At 33.2% G+C, this 19,170-nt stretch overlaps 2 long non-coding RNA genes and 1 pseudogene across 4 annotated transcripts; 1 reads left to right on the top strand and 2 right to left on the bottom strand.

The window, feature by feature from the left end:
* The first annotated feature begins 493 nt into the window (after positions 1-493).
* On the top strand, positions 494-1,408 carry LOC126622350 (uncharacterized). The gene is made up of 2 exons (XR_007623406.1): positions 494-590; positions 1,246-1,408. It is a non-coding gene; the product is annotated as an uncharacterized LOC126622350 (long non-coding RNA).
* A 238-nt stretch (positions 1,409-1,646) lies between these two features.
* Positions 1,647-4,922, bottom strand: LOC126622349 (uncharacterized). Of its 3 annotated transcripts, none has more exons than XR_007623404.1 (4): positions 4,721-4,922; positions 2,154-2,330; positions 1,948-2,027; positions 1,647-1,850 (listed from the first exon to the last, which is right to left on the bottom strand). It is a non-coding gene; the product is annotated as an uncharacterized LOC126622349 (long non-coding RNA). The 3 variants fall into 3 exon arrangements; XR_007623405.1 differs by having other exon boundaries at positions 2,154-2,286; XR_007623403.1 differs by lacking the exon at positions 4,721-4,922 and having other exon boundaries at positions 2,154-4,702.
* Positions 4,923-5,074: 152 nt separating this feature from the next.
* LOC126622348 (beta-glucosidase 24-like) lies at positions 5,075-15,957 on the bottom strand (annotated as a pseudogene).
* Positions 15,958-19,170: the final 3,213 nt, after the last annotated feature.

Genomic DNA, 19,170 nt, shown 5'->3' with positions numbered 1-19,170 from the left:
TACAGAGCTTTTCCTTCTCAGTTCATGTGTTGGCTTTACTCATGCGCATAAGTAGATGGATAGAATTAAGTCATAGTGGAGAATACAATTTATGATTTTATATGCAAAAAAAAATGTTTTTTCTTGTATTGATAATAAAACTATTATACGATTTTTCCGATTATGACACATTGTCATAGACAAATTTAGTTTTTATGGTTTGTAATGTTGTTTTGTCTAAATTTTTATGAAACTTTTATATTGGGACCATGAATGCTCTCCTAACCTGTGAGGACCTCTTTTATTAAAGTCATAGAATTAATCTAAGGAAGTTGTAACAAAACACGTACTGTTCACTTTTAACGAAAAATCACATTTTTACCTTTAACTGTCACTATTCACTATACCTTTAAAAATGGAAGATTTTTTGAACTTTTCGTTAATTTTCCTTTAATCTAAGGAGACGGTATTAAAACTAATGAGTTTATATAATCATTTTACACCTAAACAAAATCAAAACACGCCAAAACTAAAAATAGGATTCACGCTCAAGAACCAACGACTGCTGCAGTTTGAAGAGTTCGAGATCTTCGCCCTGGATTGCCTCCGAGGTAATTTTCCTTTCCGTTTCATTGCTCAATTCTTGTCTCCAAACCAACAGATTCTTATGATTAATTAATAACTATATATTGTGTTCAACCATTTTGGGAAGAATGTCAATGACCTACCCAGCTTTTCGAATTGGTCGCACTCGAAAATTGCGAGATGAAAAGTTTAATTGACTTATAAAAAATCGATTCCTGTTATAATTTTAAGAAATCAACTTATGTGGTATCTTTTAATTTTGGTTTTCGTTTGGTTCGTGAGAAAATTTTGAAAAGAAAAATAGGGTTCACGCTCATCCTCCCTCTCTACCACTTTGCTCCAGCCCTCTCACCGTTTAGTGCGTGAAATTAAAGACTCAACAAATTTGGTTCTTGTACTTATCAGTTTAGCTTGTAAATTTCTTGTTAAAGTAGAAAAAAATTGATTATTTTCATGCTTGAGTGGTGACGGTTTGGCAGTTGGGATAATAATAGGATCATGTTGAGGAATTGCGAATTTTTCGTGAGTTTGAACTGTGATATGTTTTGTAAATGCAGTCTTGCAACAACTGGTTATGGTATTGATGTGATCTGTTTACTTCATACCGTAGGAGTGTTAGAAAGGACATATTGTACGGAGACACGCCCATTCAACCAAGTGAGAATGTAATTGCAAATGCAGTAGTACAAGTTGCAAAGGCACTAATTTGGAGTAATGTATTGTGAATGTAATCATCTATCAATGAATCTAAAATGCTTGTCTAGCTTTTTATTGAATGTAAGCAATATTTATGTAAGTATGAAAAAAATTGGTTTGATTCCAATCTCAAATCATTTGTTAGACATTTGATTCTCAATCTCACTAAATTAGTATTTGAACTCAGTTTAGTTTTCTAAATTGGCTCCAAAGTCTTATTTTTTCTTTCCTTAGGTGAACAAACAGAGGTCTTGTCTCTGTTAGCTTAGTTGCAAATTTAACCAAGTCATGTCTTTTAGTCGCTTCCGATGAATGGTGCTATCGTTGATCTTATGCTTTCTCAAGAAAATTGAGGACAATTTTTTTTAAACATAAGTAGTACCGAGTAATCAAATTTGAGAATTTCCTTATTATATTGGGATATACACCAAATAAATTACAAATGTTCAACATCTATTGAGTTCTTGTGATTATACTAAGAAGCTTGAGATTTATCTCAAAGAACCATGGCACCAAAATATTAGAATGTACTTTTAAGAACATCTCTCCCTCTACAGTGAATTATAGAACTTAGAATCAACTTCAGTGATCTGGCAAAGAAGATAGAAGTGAATTGTAGGATGAAAACCAACTAAATCAGTGTTATTATGCCAAAGTAATATATAATCGTAACTTTAGAACACTTACCATGCATACCAGCAATATGTGGTGTTTCATTTGGTACACATGTTCTGTCATGAGAAGCTTCGACATTGTGTATGCTTGATCTATGAAATATATACGTGATATATAAGTATACATGAACTACAATCCTATGGAATGATTGACCAAGCATAAGTCAATTAAAAAAAATAAGAATTTTACATACGAATTAAAACCAAGTAAATTATTACCCGTCTTCTGATATCGGACATTGTCTTATGGTGTGCTCGAGTTCTCCACATGCCTTATACTTCTTAGCTTTCCCCATTGCCTTTTCTTTGGAAGACTTCATTCTTTTCCCACTTCCCTTGGCCTTTACTTGAGCTGGTTCATTGATCATATATTTTGAAGTTTTCTTTTTGTTGGCACTTCTCCAACACCTAAAATGGAGCGTAATCCCTTAACTTCAATACGAAGCGATTTGATTCCTTTTCTTACAAGTTCAATTGTTTCTTCCATAATGGATGATTCATCAATTAAGCACTGTGAAAGTTGAGATAACTGAATATGCCTCATCATTAATGACTTGTATTGCACATTTTTTATTTCCAATCCATCTCCATACCAAACTCTTTCAACCTTCACACTTTTTGTCCATCTTTTCATGATGTATTGGCTTGGCAAATCTACAATATGAATACTTCTGAGAAAAAATACAATATGTCTGCATGGAATTCCTTCAAACTCAAATTTTCGACAGCTGCAATTTGCAAAAGTAGAAACTTTATCGTGAACAATATGTCACAATGTTGAGCTTTCTGCATCAGCACGTATAACAACATAAACACATTCCTCTTCGTCCTCCCTTATAACATCACACGTCAAATAAGCAGTACTTTGAATCGTTTCATCCTGAAACTTTAAAAATATTGTTTTTGTATATAAATTGCACACCTGCTTTTCAATTGAAAATAATGTCTTCAACTTTGGTACTTCATTAACATCCACATGATCAAAAATCAACACTTTATTTCTTTGGTGTCCAAGTGCCCTCTCAAATCGTGTAACAAAATCCCACAAAGAGTTGCGTTTTGAAACATATTTCTTGAAGAAAGAGTGTCCACTTTCAACTCTTTAACTACTTGACATTCCTGTAGAAAATATATGCATGCAAAATGCAGGGACTCATTGCTTACGAAGTTTGTACATTGGTAGCAGCCATTCATGATTCTCCAATGCGTTATGTTGCATTAATGCATGCTTCCAACTTTCTTCATATTCTTCTATAGTTTCAGAACCGTATGCACTAGCGCTAAATTGTGGCATATAAACTGAAAGTATTGGGTCAAACTTTTGTGGAAACTTATCCATTATATGCCAAATACAATACCGGTGGAATGCAAGAGGAAAAACTTGAGCAATGACTCTTTGATATTGCTTGATCTTGATCTGTAATTGTCAATTGAGGTGGACCGCTAGGCATAGCTTTCAGCCATTGCTCAAATAACCAAATAAATGACTCAGTTTTCTCATCACTTAAAAACTCACATCCAAATACAATTGTCTGATTGTGATGGTTAATCCCTACGAATGGAACAAAGATCATACTATACTTAATTGTGTTGCAAGTCGTGTCAAAAGCAACTACATCACCAAAAAAGAAGTACAATTTTCTTGCTGTGGAATCGACCCAAAAACAACGGCTCAACCTATTTTCCTCATCTCTATCAACTTCATAATAAAAAGATGGGTTCTTTTCCTTTTCTAAATGAAAATATTCAAGAAGCATGTCAGCATCATGTCCCTTGATTTCTTTCTGCAAATCTCTTTCAACGTTTCTCAAATCGTTGTCAATACATCTAACATTTGCAATTCCACTTGCCTCATTTTCCATTATTCTGAATTGTTGACTTGTAGGTACATTTGCACTACTGAGTGTTTCCATGTAAAGCTTCTTTGCTTTCGAAACTTTTCGGTGTGAATGTAGTAGGTGTGCCTTTGTAGGTGTTGAAAGTACATGATTATAACACTCTTCAAAGCTACAAATAGACCACTTCTTCTTTGACTTGTCACGAGAAATGCTTAACTTTGCCTATAACCCACACGGATGCAACATTCCTTTCTTCCTTGGTTGATGTATTCTTCTTTGTTTTCTGATAAGTCTCATTTGGTTCACCTTCCTTTGAGCAAACAAATTGTTTCCAGGTGATTTCATTCGTTCCTTTTTTTCTTCTTACTTGAACCCATTCTGACACTAAATCCAACTTCTCGAGCATATTGATTGTAAAAATCATATGCTTCCGTTATTGATCCAAATTCTTGGCCAACCATGGGATTACGTTCACCTGCAACTTGTTTGAGGTGAGGTCCCTGGGAAGATTGTTCTTCCATCATAAAGCAATATGCAATTAAAATTAAAAGTGAAGAAAAAAAAATGGGGCTAAAGGTTGAACCACCACCACAAGGGCAAATGCAATATAATCAATTTTTTCACACACTAAACGGTGAGAGGGCTGGAGCAGGGAGGATGAGCGTGAACCGTATTTCTCGTTTCAAAATTTTCTCACGAACCAAACGAAAACCAAAATTAAAAGATACCACAGAAGTTGATTTCTTCAAATTACAACAGGATTCGATTTTTTATAAGTCAATTAAACTTTTGATCTCGCAATTTTCGAGTGCGACCAATTCGAAAAGCTGGGTAGGTCATTTACATTCTTCCCAAAAGAGTCGAACACAACATATAGTTATTAATTAATCATAAGAATCGGTTGGTTTGGAGACAAAAATTGAGCAGTTAAACGGAAAGGAAAATTACCTCAAGGCGATCCAGGGTGAAGATCTCGAACTCTTCAAACTGCAGCAATCGTTGGTTATTGAGCGTGAATCCTATTTTTAATTTTGGTGTGTTTTGATTTTGTTTAGATGTAAAAGTATTGTATAAACTCATTAGTTTTTGTACCGTTAGATTAATCCTATGGCTCTAATAAAAGAGATCCTCACTGATCCTTAAAAAGAAGACCTTAGGAGAGCATTAGGGATTGTGATACTCTCCATAGTGTCAACTAGTTGAATGTAAGAGAAAACTTAGCTTCATGGAAATAACTCAAATTTGCTATTACTAATAAGAATTTGGATCCATAAACAAAAGGTCAACAAAAAGCCACAGAGGTCGATACAAATATAGGATGGAGTACATAAACATATTCTAAACAATAAGGTATTTTTCACACAAAATTCACAACGGCAGGAAACACCTTTGTCGTAAGATCCAACAGGCTTGGATACACCAACAACGTAAAGCAAGAACGAAACCAAAAAGCCACGAGGTGTGACAACTAACGCATAAGCTGCAACTACTTATTCTGACTCATAATAAGTGAAATACAAAAATTAAAACCTTATAAACAACTCACGTTACGACTCTGGTGGATTACACTTTATTCATAATTTGGGATTCAAATTTGATAAAAAAAATTTGATATCCTCGACATCATCATTCACATGTATTTGAATATTTTTCGTATTTTTTTGGCTCTTCTTCAAAAAAGTTTTGAACCAATTCACCGAGCGCTTTGGGTACCTTGTCAATCCACCTTCATAGTCCACATAATAGAGACCAAATCGACTCCGATATCCTTCAGCCCATTCGAAGTTATCCATTATCGACCATGCAAAATATCCTTTTACTTTGGCACCGGATCTGCACGCACACATAGAAAACAAAGAAACCAATGTATTGATATAGGATAATTAAAAATATAAGAGTTGTAAGAAGGCATATATATGTATATTTTATGTATAATACTATATAGCCTTATTTAATTCCTTATCAAGTACTAACATAATTGCTGCTTGAAGGTGACATAGGTGGTCACGATGGAAGTTGACTCTTATGGTATCATTAAGGGCTTGTTCAAGTGATAAGCTGCGATTAGTGAACTCATCGACCCCTGCAACATAATGAATTATCATATGTGTTGATAATTTTATCCAAAAAAGAAATTTGCATTTTGTCTTGAGTTTAAACTTTAAAACACCTAATTTTACTTGTATATACACATGTGAAACGTTGATGACACAATTAATCAAGGCTTGTAAGTATTGCTTACCATTTTCAGTAATATAAATTGCTGGATCATTATACTTTTCCTTGGTGTAAAGTATAAGATCATAAATTCCTTTTGGATAAATGTATAACCAATCTGAAGCGGCCTACAAGAACATTTAAAGATAATTGAAATTCTCATGAGTTACGTTGTTATGCAGAAAAAATACATATTAATCCTCCAAATGCTAAAAACTTTAAGTTCAAGTTGAATGTGTACCCGTGGACCAATGAGTTTTCCATTAAGCTCAGCTGTCATAATAATATACACGAATATTAGAATCTAATTATTCTAAGAAATTCCTTAATTGCTTGAAATAAGTTTTAAATTTGTACTCACTTGTCACATTAACATGAGGATCATTTACGTAGCTTTCAGGGTCAGTTGAATTCCTTAGTGGATTGCTTGCATATCTAGCAGAGTAGTAATTGATTCCCATAAAATCATATGACCCAATTAGAGAATCCGACTGTTCTTTCGTGAATTGAGGTAATCGTGATCCAACATATGTTCGCATGCTTTGGGGATAATCACCAGTTGTGACTGGCTCCATAAACCTATATAGATATTTCAAGCATGAATTCATGGTAGCATATATAATGTGTTGCTAACTGTATATTTTTAATTTTGTATATAAAAAAAAAAAAAGCAATTTAGTTTGTATTTATAAATAAAATATTTAGACAGTTCATATGTCCAGTAAAACTTACCATCCATACATAAAATCCAAAGCTCGATTTGCTGCATCTATATCTTGTTTTGCCTTCGAAGTGGGCTTAAACCAGTGTGTCACCACTCCTATTCCTATCGCACCCTTTTGAAATGCCTACGTAAGAAAGTTCGATGAAGAATTTTTTATTTATTTTTATTTATTAAGAGGTAGACAAAACTATCACCATTGTTTATCTCAATATGCGAAGAAGTCCTAAATTATTGTAACTCAATACTAGTGACTCAAATAGAATTTTTAATTAAGAACCAAATATTCAGTCCATAAATAATTAATTAATTAGATCACCTGGTATTTACTCTTGTACAACTTTGCAGTGGCTGCATGACAAAGGAGTTGGTGGTGTGTCACCAAATATGGTTCAACAGCTGAATTTCCACCAGTACAGTTTAATTTTTGCCAAGCAGAGCATCGTCCCGGTGCGTGAGTCCCGATTGCATAACCATAATAACTTATACTATATGGCTCATTCAAAGTTAGCCAGAGCTTTACTCGATCACCAAAATGCATAAAACAGAGATCTGCATAGTCTTTAAAGTGATCTCTGTATATACAGATTTAAAAATGCATTTGTTAGTAGTATTTTCTTTAGTGAATAATCAATATTATTTAGAGGATAAAATTTGTTCACTTACACGATACGAGGACTTAATAAACCACCATACTCGTCAACTAAAGCTTGGGGAATATCCCAGTGAAAAAGTGTCACAAATGGCGTTATACCTATATATATTTGACAGGACGAGTAAATTAAAGTTCTATATGTATACTGATTAAATGATGTTTTATGAGTGTGGATATAGATGTTATGATATGTTGATGCAATGACTTTATAAATGTGATAAAGATAAAAACATCACCATTGTGTAGGAGTTCATCGATTAGATTGTTGTAGTATTTGATTCCTTCCATGTTAACTCCCCCGCAGAGCTTTCCGTCTAATAATTAGAGCAAAACTATTAAATAAGTGAATACCTATCTACACCTAGAAATTAAATTAAGTAGAACATGTTAAACCATAAAGTGATTGGTCCCAATCAAATATATGGATGTGAATCATCAACATTACTTGGTAACAATCTCGACCATGAGATAGAGAACCTATAAGAATCCATCCCTATATTCTTAATAAGATCCACATCTTCCTGTAATGACACAGAAGGCATACATTACTATAAGAAAGAAGCTGAAAGCAATATGTCTCATGTTTTCTAATTATCCAAAATTTAGCATATACATTGTGCTCATCAACTTCAAGAACAACGGATATGTATGAAACAAAATTATGTTCTTTTGGAACCTGATAACGGTGATATTGATCAATAGCGATGTCTCCATTGTTTCGATCAATGATTCTTTCTGCAATTAACCATATTAAATTTTTTTTATCTACAACATAAGTAAAAAAAATCTTGTGAAGCTATTTGTGTGTGTGTGTGTGTGTGTGTGTGTTGTTAAGACGCAGAAGATGATATTTTGCAGATGAGTTCTTGACATAAGAAGAAGATGAAGTTGAAAGCATCACAGCTCAAAGAAGGGAATTATAACTGGTATATTGAATGAATGCCTAATCTATATATTTACACTTGGCATCATCTGATATATGTGTGCATATATGTTTCCGCTTTACTTTGAGTGAGGACCTTATATTCAACTCGCGTAATGGTGATTCGATTAAACATTGTAGTAACAAAATATGTTAAAAGTTCCCATTGAAAAACAAAGGAATGGCTTAGCCAAGCGTCGATAACAAATTTAGCTAAGTGATATGATTAGACAGACCTGGATATTGGTGGGTGTAGTTATCCCATATGCTTGGTCCTCTGCCACTTTGATTCCAAGCACCTTCTACCTGAAATGTACACAATATATTTGAGTACATACAAAATGAAGATGTGTCAACATCTATGCGGGGATGCTAATTGATTTGACGTTGAAATTAAATTAAACCTAAATAATTATATGAAATTACAGATTAAAAAAAATTAAAGTGTATGTAGTTAGTTAAGCCCTAACCTGGTAAGACGAGGTACCTGCGCCAAGTAGGAACCCTGGTTCAAGAGAATCAAAGCTTTCCCTGTGGAGCAAATCGTCACATTCGACGGGTGGTTCAACATCGACAGCTTTGCTTTTTGTCAATGGAAAACCAATGAGTAGCACCACACACAAAAGCAAAGAACGTCGATACTGCATTGCCATGGCTAACTGTGGGTGTTTTTGCGTACCCTTCCTGCCATGTTGCATGGTTTTTATATAGAGGGAGTACGTCCGCACTACAAATGAGAATAATAAACAACAATTTTTGTTCTTTTTTAAATAAAAAGACACACAAAGGGGATTTTTTTCTCTACTTTTTCTTCTATTATTTTCTTGAGACAACCGGGGTTTGGAGAAATTTTTAGTTGTGATAATAACACAGATGGTATACCACCTGTTTTTATGTAAGTGGTGAAAAATTTTAATTTTTAAGTTATTAACTTTTTAACACACATAATCCACCATTTATATAGGGATATGTGGTGTATCACCTCGTGTGACAGTCACACTAAAAAATCTCTCATTTAAATGTACAGCCTCACTGACAGTACTACTACGCGTGACCTACAATAAAAGATGGAGTAATTAAATAAACTTTCTGTAACCAAAACATACAGAAAGTAATGGGTAACATTCAATCTGGAAAAATTGGTAAATTAAGAATTATTATTAAATATAATCATAGTGTTCAGATAATGTTAGTCGGTTGTTTCGGAAAAAGAAAATGCAAAGAAAACCATCTATGTAGGCCAAATTTACAAATTAATTTACTGAAAATATGACTTTAGCCCCTAAAGTTTAATTTTCTTCGTATAAAATCCGACGTATGTTTTTTACTGTAATAAAACTCATTGACTAGATTTCACATCAGCAAATTCATTAATTATATTAGACTTTACACATTTTAAAAAATTTGATGCCTAAAATACCCTTATTTGAATGTTGGATGTACATAATTAATTCTATACGGATTGTAAGGAAGATTTAATGATTTTACAAAAATAAAAAAATAAAAAATTTGTTGCCTAATATATAATAACAATAAAACATGCCTAATATATGTAATAATACATGCTTAGTTTAGTCAATCAAATTATATTTTACCTACAAAATATATGTTAGTTGCTCATCATAAATTACCTATTATTTGTACATATATCTTATAATAATAAAATGTGCCAAATATAATAATACATGGAAAATATATTACCTACTAAATAAAAGAATGTTATTTGATTCAACATTAATTTACCTACAAAATATATGTTAGTTGCTCATCATATATATATATTGAGCTTATGGTAGTACTATATACATTTCAACGTGTGTGTATATATATATATATATATATATATATGTTAGGGGTAATAATATGTGTAATAACTATTTGTTCATTGTAATTAAGGTGAGTAATTACATTTACTGAGTTATTTTGAATATTGTGGTACAAGTTGTAAATATCTTGTAATAATAGGTCAATTATTTTTCTACTTGGTAGTCATTTTCAAATTTGAGTTTTATTTGGAAGTTTATAACTAGGTGAGTTTTTGTCTGGAAAATAAAAGTTGCAAGGGTCTATATCTAAAGAACCCATTAATTTATGTAGCATAGTGATATGGTATGCCCAATTATTGAATGAATTTTTTATTTTTTATTCTCCTAATTTTAATTACCCAAAAAAAATTTAAAAATAAACAACCCACATCCACTAATCCACCTATCGAGTTCGTCAGAAAAAAAAAACCTAAGGGAGCGTTTGTTTGCCCTCATTAAGTGGGACTGGACTGGACTGGACTAGCTGTTAGTCAAATACTGTGTTTGTTCCATGCTGGGACTAACATAAATGAGACTAAGGGGGACTAGCATGGACAAAACCCTTCACTAAGAGGTCTTAGCTAGACCCCCCAATAACCATGGGACTAGCTAAGACTATCCTCTCTCGTTCTCGTCATGCTCAACAACCACTCCCGATAGACTCCTCGTCATCTCCGGTCACCTAGATCATAATAAAATATTAATAATTTATATATATTAAATAATATAATATTAGAATTTGTTATTATCCAGCTTCTTAGTCCAACACTGCACCAAACGCTTCACTAAGTTAGTCCAGCTTAGTCTAATCTAAGCCAGTCCAGCTTAGTCCTTGAAGCTAGTCCAGTCCGAGATAGTCCGACGCAACAAACGCCCCCTAAGCCTCCAAGCTTTCCCCACCCACTCTAACCTATCCCATCAGCAGCCTCACTCTGCCGCCGGCATATGCCCTCCTCCTACCACCGGCGATTCCCTCTCTCTCTTTCTCAATCCATCTCCGTCATAAGGCTTCCTCTCTCGTTGCGCCTTTTCAACCCAACTCTTTAAACAACCGAAGCCACCCAATTTCACTACGTCCAATCGTACCCAATGACATGGCTATGTAATATTTAAACACCTGTCATTTAAAGCTCTTCCCATACAGGCCCTTGTTATCTTGTAAACTAAACACCCAACTTTCATCTTGAACCCATAACCAAACAGCCATCTTCTTCCTTTCTTCTTTTCCAGGCCCGGCGCCCCAACCGCTTTCCGTCAATCTCATTCCCGCACCTCCTCCCCCAACCTCCCCTCCGTCCATCCCAACCACATCGCTTTCCCCGTCGATCCACTCCCACCCCCTTCTCCATCGTCCCTACCCCAATCTCTTCTCCAATTCTCCTCCGTCAATCCCATTCCTAAACCACAAACATGGAGAAAAGAAGACCCATCCCCACCGACCTTGTCGCTTTCACCTGTGTCTGGAATTATACGTTATTGCTTGTGAAGGAAAAATCTATCAGTACGTAGTACAGAGATCTAAGGCTATAAAGGGTGGTAAGAGGAGGATGATGCATATGGGCAGCAAAGCGGAAGGTCCGAAACTTGGCCTCTGGGGGGAAGGACATGAAAGTGGTCTGTAGGAATGGGTCTACATCGTTGAAGGTCAGATGACAATTGTTTTCTTTAAAGCAAGATGATAATTGTTTGGTTGCAAGAATAGTTGGTATTTTACAAAAATACACGTGTATTTTTATTAGTGGGCCACGTCGGAGTCAGTATACTTGTGGAAGAACAGACATGCTCTTGAGAAAGCCGGAGTGAGTCCAAGGAGTAACGACGAGATACTCGTGTTAGGGACCCCAAAGCCTAGTGCATGCTAAATTATTGGTACGTCCAGCCCAACCTTTTTTTTAATAAGGGAAATGATAGAGACAATTTATAAATTAAATTTGTAAATTAAATGATATGAAAGTTAATAAACGTGTTTATCTTTTATTAGTACTTCCAAACAAGTTTTCAATTATTCTGAGTCAAATTAAGTCTAACTTATGTAAACTTCATCGGTTAACCCATTTTGCCGAACTTTTTTTTTACTTTTATTATTTAAAATTAAATATAAATAGTATCTGACGAAAACTGACCTCAAGATGTACGATTAATGGTTAGAATGTAGAGATCCCTAGAATACTCACAAAATGAATCCGGAGAGGATCCTCTTCTGTCTATGCCAACCTACCTTACACAAAATCAATCAAGATTGAATACCAGTATATATCAATTCATGAAAAGAAACAACCAAATGAAAAGATATGACGGGTAGAGAAAAGAAAACTAGCTTGCACGTGTGGATCCTACCCAAACAGGGTTTTAGTTTTATTAAAAAAAAAAATTAAAATGTTATATGAACTTATTGTATATTTTTTAATTTGTCATATGAACTCAAATTTTAAGTGATTGATTATATCAATTTTTTCGAAACCACTAATTTACCATCTCATGCTAAACTTGTTAATTTTTTTTCCATGCAAAGTAAGTTATGTGTCTTGCACATGACTTATGTTCATGATTATTTCAGACTTTCAACCTTATTATTTTAATAATTATTTTCATTTTTAATTTTATATTTGCATACGTACTTATATATTTTTGTATTTTGAATATGCGAATTACTGATTTATCCCTATTATGTAAATGTTGTTTATTGCAACTAAGGGTTAAAAAAGGGACATAAATAGTATTTGTAAAGAGGGTTGACAAGCCTCTACTCTTAATAATAGTATGAATAAATAAATAGATAATTCTTGAAATGCCCCTGTTTGCGATCTTTATGTCATTCAGTACCACGGTTTAGTAGTATATATCCACTTGTAAGAGAGATGTTTTAGGTTTGATTCTCGTTAAAGTCAAATTTGAACCACATTATTGTTAGTTCATTGTGAGGCTAAGCTCACCTCCTTCTCTTAAATGATGTGTCACCAATAAAAACACAAGCATGTTAATCGACACTTAATTAATACTTCAATCATCTACAACCACATCATTTGATTTAAAAATTTGACCTTTCTAGCATTACCTATGTCATATGTATAGGATCGGTAGACATTCATTATTGGTATATATTTTGTGAGGCCCACTTCGTAATGTTTTTTTAATGATAAAATCATTTATCTTTTAGGTCTTTCCTCATAAATCATATGTTTCAAAAATTACTCAAATACGAAACCACATTACCATGGAATTAAATGATAGTCATTTCGGTGCTTCCTTGCTAAATTGTATTCGTTCATTTTTACATTATAAAGGAATGTTTTAATTATTTTGGATTTATTTATTTTTTGTAATGAGGATCTATAAATGATAAATTGAAAGATAAACAATTCAGATATTCGAATAAAATTACACTACGAACTATACAAATTGAATGTTCAAAATGCGTGTAAAAGAAATGTTTCCCAATCATAACCTTATAACTAATATGAAAAGTATTTAAATGTGATATTAATTCCAGCATAAAATTGCGTGATGTTTAAGATTTGAAAAATAAAAATTAATCATAGATCCCTAATAAGCCAAATTCATACGTCCCCTCACATACATCACATCCCCTCATTGGCAGTTGCACTCAGTTACGCAAAGACTATAACTACCTCAGTCACACCAACACTTCCTTTCGTAAGTATTCCCCACCCCATGCTATTCAATTTCTTATAAAGGACGAAAGAGGTAGAGACTTCTCGGCGAATGGATAATAGGAATAAGGAAATTTTAACGAAATTTTTTTATACTATTTACTTTATTATTTTTATTATTATTATTGTTAAAACTTAAAATTTATAAAAAAAATTTATTAGTTTTCCTTAGAAATAATAATTCAAGTTTTTATAAACATGTGTTCTCTTTGACTTTCTGAAATATAACAACACTGCACATCCTAACACGGTATCTATTTGAGTATCATGATTAGTCATTATATTTAAATACTGAAGACATCTCCAAAGACCATCGGAAAATTTCGTTATGACTATTTACAAGTATAATTTTTTAATATAAAAATTTTGATGAGTACAAAGAAAATTTTAGAATACTAATAATAATTATTTTATTTATTTACCTTGGTAATAGGAATCGATTTATTATTTTCTTTCTTTATTGCAGATTTGTGTTTTTAATTGTTTTTTATTGGATCTTTTAGCCTACCTCCCAAGGAGGCAATGAATATTTTTGCAATTGCAGGGGTGTTTTTAATTATCAACATGCTTAGGTGTATGAATTTGTTATTTCAATATAAATTATCGATCTAATACGTTTGAGTTTTGTGCTAATCTACCTGACAAGCAGAATATGAGTTTAATATTTATTAGTTTTATTGATATTGAGGTAATTAACACAATCTTATAATTTTAGACTCGTACATATTTTCTTTATTTTTATGTTGTACCTATCAAGAAGGTAATATAATCTTGCATTTTTGCGTTTTCATCATCTCTTTCTATGTGTTCTTTATTTTTACCTTTTAGTTAGATAGACTACACGCGTAATATTTTTATTACATGCAAATATATTTGTTGAGTGTTTTGTTTTGATTTATATAAGTCATGCTTTTATTTAGCAAATAAGGGCAAAATAGTCAAACAAAGTTTTGAACTAACAAACATATTAAATCAAGGCCTGCTATTAAGAGTAATGTTATTCATACCATGTTTTTGTACCACATTTTCATACCATCTTATGTGGTATTTGATGTGGACATCCATATCATTTGAATTAATCCGATAGTTAAATTTAGTTCATTATTTAATAAACTAATAATTAAGAAAAACTAGTTAATTAAATGATGATTATGATATACGAGGAGTCTTTCTCCTTCATTTCCTTGATTTTTGCAAAATTTTCAAATGATGAGGTTATCCACATCAGATGCCACTTAAGGTGATATAGAAATGTGATATAAAAATAAGGTATGAATAACATTACTCTTTTAATATTAAACTTCAAGGGCAAAAAAGTTAACCAAAATAATTAATATAGTTAACAGATTGCTTACGTGGGTTATTGTTTATCGTAGGTTTTTTTGGAACTGAATCCCCTCTGGACCCAAAAAAATTGCGTCTAAATATCAAATGATCCGGATCATTGAAATTTGATTCAACGGCTACAAATAGAGGCTCCTCTAAAAATTATAATAATTGTAGCCGTTGGATTAAATTTCAATGACCCATATCATTTGATTCATGGGCTCAGTTCCTTTGAGTCTGGAGGGGATCCGGTTCCCGTTTTTTCTGACAATTTCTACTGCTGACTGGGCCATAAAACCCGATCGAAACAAAGTTAGCATCCAATCAAAGAGAGATTTTTCAGTGTGATCGTTACATGGGATAGTACACCATGTGTCGCTATATAAATAGTGGGACATGTGTGTTAAAAAGTTAATAACTTAAAAAATAAAATTTCTCACCGCTTACATAAAAACACATGGTGTACCATCCGTATTTTCGTCACACATAAAAATTTATCCCAATCAAAAAACAGCGTAACACTTACCAAGAAATGGAATCTTTTGGTCGTTGGCGGTAAAAACCCGATTCACGATTCTGGTCACAGGAGCAGTAAGGATGCTCTCCGAAGTCGAAGGCCTCGACGACGTCGCTGAAGTGGGTGGCTGTATGTACGGGAAGGCCTTGAAGAGTACGGGCGTCCCAGATTGTCGGTGCTGGGCCTGTAGGTACTGTTTGTCGGCTTGGATGGTGTTTGTGAGACTAAGAGCAGCTGGAGCCGGAGCCGGAGTGGGAGATATAACGACTGGGACTTGAACTCTGTCGTAAAGCCCCTTAAGAGTACGGCCCCAGATTGTCGGAGCTGGGCCTGTAGGTAGTGTTTGTCGGCTTGGATAGTTTTTGTGAGACTAAGAGCAGCCAGAGAGTCGGAGATATAACGACCGGGAATTTGACTCCGTCGTAAAGCCCCTGAAGAGTACAGCACCAGATTTTCGGAGCTGGGCCTGTAAGTAGTGTTTGTCGGTTTGGATAGTTTTTGTGAGACTAAGAGCAGCTAGGTCGGAGATATAACAACCGGGAATTTGACTCCGTCGTAAAGCCAGCACCAGGTTGTCGGAGCCGGGCCTGTTGGTAGTGTTCGTTGGCTTGGATGGTTTTTGAGAGACTGGGAGTAGCAGCTGCTGCTAGAGTCTCGCGGAGTCGAAGTGGGCGATATAACGACCGGGAATTGAACTCCGTCCTAAAGCTTTTTCCGTGGGACAGTCTCTGGTGTTAGCTGCTGCTTCGAGATTCCTTTTAGTTGCTTTGCCTTCGGAGTACAGATTCAATAATATACTATAAGATTCCTTTTTATTCTTTGGTTGCTGAATTAATTGCTCGTGGCTTTCAACTCTTTTTTGAAACCTCCATTCATTTCCCCATTTTCCCTTTTCTCCAACTACTCCAGCTACCTTGCAAAGGGAACCATTTTTGCGCACCACCGTATCTATGACTTATACTCATTATATATTTAATTATTTGACACGTGTCATTTTATCTAACTCTGGTTAACTTTCACATTAAATATTATTTTTTTAATTTAAAAAAAAATGATAAAAGTAAGTGAAAGAATACTTGACAAATAATTAAGTGTATGATAAGCCTGCATCATTTAAGGTGGTGAGCTAAAAAGCTCTCTTTCAAAAATCATCGTTTTTTGACATGTCTCCATTTTCCCTTTTCTCCAACTTCCCACTCTTTCTTATTTCTTTCCCACACGCAAGCATGTGTGGAGTTTGCAAATTATAATTGAGCCACTATTTTCTCAATCATGCTGTGGTCTTCCAAACCTACTAGTCTCCCCTCCAAAATATCCATTATTTTTCAGCAAAAAGTCTTACAAGGAAATAAAAATTTAGATTTAACTAATTTGATTGGCTGACTATATTAAGAGAATATGAAGCGGACGAAATAGGAATAACATTCTCAAAACCATAGTGAATTGTGAGTTTGCATCCTTAATTATTTCTATATGTGATCGAATATCCTAATGAATATGAGTTATCTTAGAATGAAAGTAAATATGTTGTTGTTAAAAGAAAATATATACTCTTTTTTTTTTGCATCCATTTCTCTCTTCACACAAATCAAATATTGATAGAAAACGATGGAAAACTAATGATTGAAAGGGTTGTGGATGGTGAGTGGTGGGGGTGGAAGAATGAGGAGAGGAGGGGAGGAAGAAGAGTGGTTTTATTTTTTTGGGGGGGGGGGGGTGGTGTTGGGGTGGGAGAGCGACAAAAGCAAACCCTGAAATTGATGGGGCTATCCACCTCAGCTTTTCATTTTGGTTTTTTAAACTGTTGAATTTTTTTTTACTTGAATAAAAAAGTTCATATTATGTTGAATAATGTGGCTATTTAGCTTAGCTGCCACTTAAAATGATATAAAATTATAGTAAAAATAGATGATAAAAATAACATTACCGTAAAAAAAAAATTGATTTAAACCCACCAAAACCCAATTATTTATAAAAAAAATTGGGTGAAATAGTACGATATAAACTAGAAGGTTTGGGTAATTATTTATAACTTTTAGATTAAACCCATTGATATTTTTCCATCTCAACAAACTTGCATGCTTGAGGTGTATTGTTTGACTTTTCTTCCCACCCATTTTACCCATGTAAGAAAAACGGTAACAACAATTAAATTTCCAAATTTACCAAAAAGGGGAAATAAATAATCAAGCAATTTAACTCATTAAAAAGGAGCAAACCAATTAATTTATAGTTGACTATATATTATTGGCTTCCGTTCTGTTCCACTTCTATATTTCCGTTGAGTATCATGATTAGCCACTATTAAATTATTAATACTAAAGATGCCCAAAGACCATTGAATTTTCCAGCCTCTTCTTATGCAAAATTTTCATCTTCTTCTCCAATTTATAAAGTTTTTGCCTTTATTTAAGGTAATTGTTATCGACATTTTAAAATTTCATTGTGCACTTCTCACAAAATTATTTTTCATTTTAAATATATAAAGTTTAGAGTACACAACGAAAAATTTCGAATGATAGTAACAATTTCATTGTTTAAGTACGAATCCCTTGTTTAATAACAATTCCCTTGTTTATTTAACTTCTTTCTAGTCAATCATTTGCAATTTGATTCCTCTATCAAAATTTTTTATGCAATTTTAATTAAGGGAGACTTTGGATGCGGTCCCTAGTTATGAACAGTCTTTGACTGAAACCTTATTGGTTTTCAATTTTTGATCCAAGTCCCTGAAATTAATTGATAATTTATTTCTATGTACGTTACTATATTTTTTAAATTAAAAATTAAAATTTATAGTTGTTTATAGTAATGAGATTTTAAATAAAAAACCATAATTTGTGGGATTAAAAATATTAAAATATAAATATACTATTGTGTGTGTGTGTGTAAACATGGGTACATTCATAAAAATAACCAAAAAATTATTGTATCAAAACATGGGTACATTCTTCAAAATGGGTACATTTAGCAAAAATAAAAATGGGTACAAATAAATAAATAAATATGGGTACAATACAAATAAAACTTTAAAAAATATGGGCACAAAAAGAAATTAATATATGGGTACAAATTAAAACTGAAAGGAAAATTGGTACAAATTAAAAAAGGGTTGCAAATTAAAAATGGGTACAAACTAAAAATAAAAATATATGATAAAAAATTTAGCCATAAATATAAATATACTAATTGTAACATTTTTAATATTAAATGAATATATTTAGAAATAAAAAATATTTTATTAATGAAATAATTAATGATATTATTAATACAAAGGACCTTGATCAAAAATTGAAAAGTAATAAGGTTTTAATCAATAGAGTAGTAAAAATAAGGATGAAAACCTAATTACTCCTTTAATTAATTTAGCATAAAGATCTTGATACCTTGGATATCTTGAAACTAATTTAGCATCCAATCCAAACATAGCGCAACACTTGCCAGAACCATTTCGTGGTGAAATGGAATCTTTTGGTCGGGCGGCGCCTCGTTGGCGGTAAAAACCCGACCTACGATTCAGGTTCGAGGAGCAGTTCCAAGTTGTAAGGCTGCTCTTCGAAGCCG

The sequence above is a fragment of the Malus sylvestris genome, chromosome 5 (genome assembly GCF_916048215.2).
Source record: "Malus sylvestris chromosome 5, drMalSylv7.2, whole genome shotgun sequence".
Classification (NCBI taxonomy): Eukaryota; Viridiplantae; Streptophyta; class Magnoliopsida; order Rosales; family Rosaceae; genus Malus; species Malus sylvestris.
The sequence above is the reverse complement of the archived record's forward strand: the minus strand, read 5'-3'. Positions and strand labels throughout refer to the sequence as shown.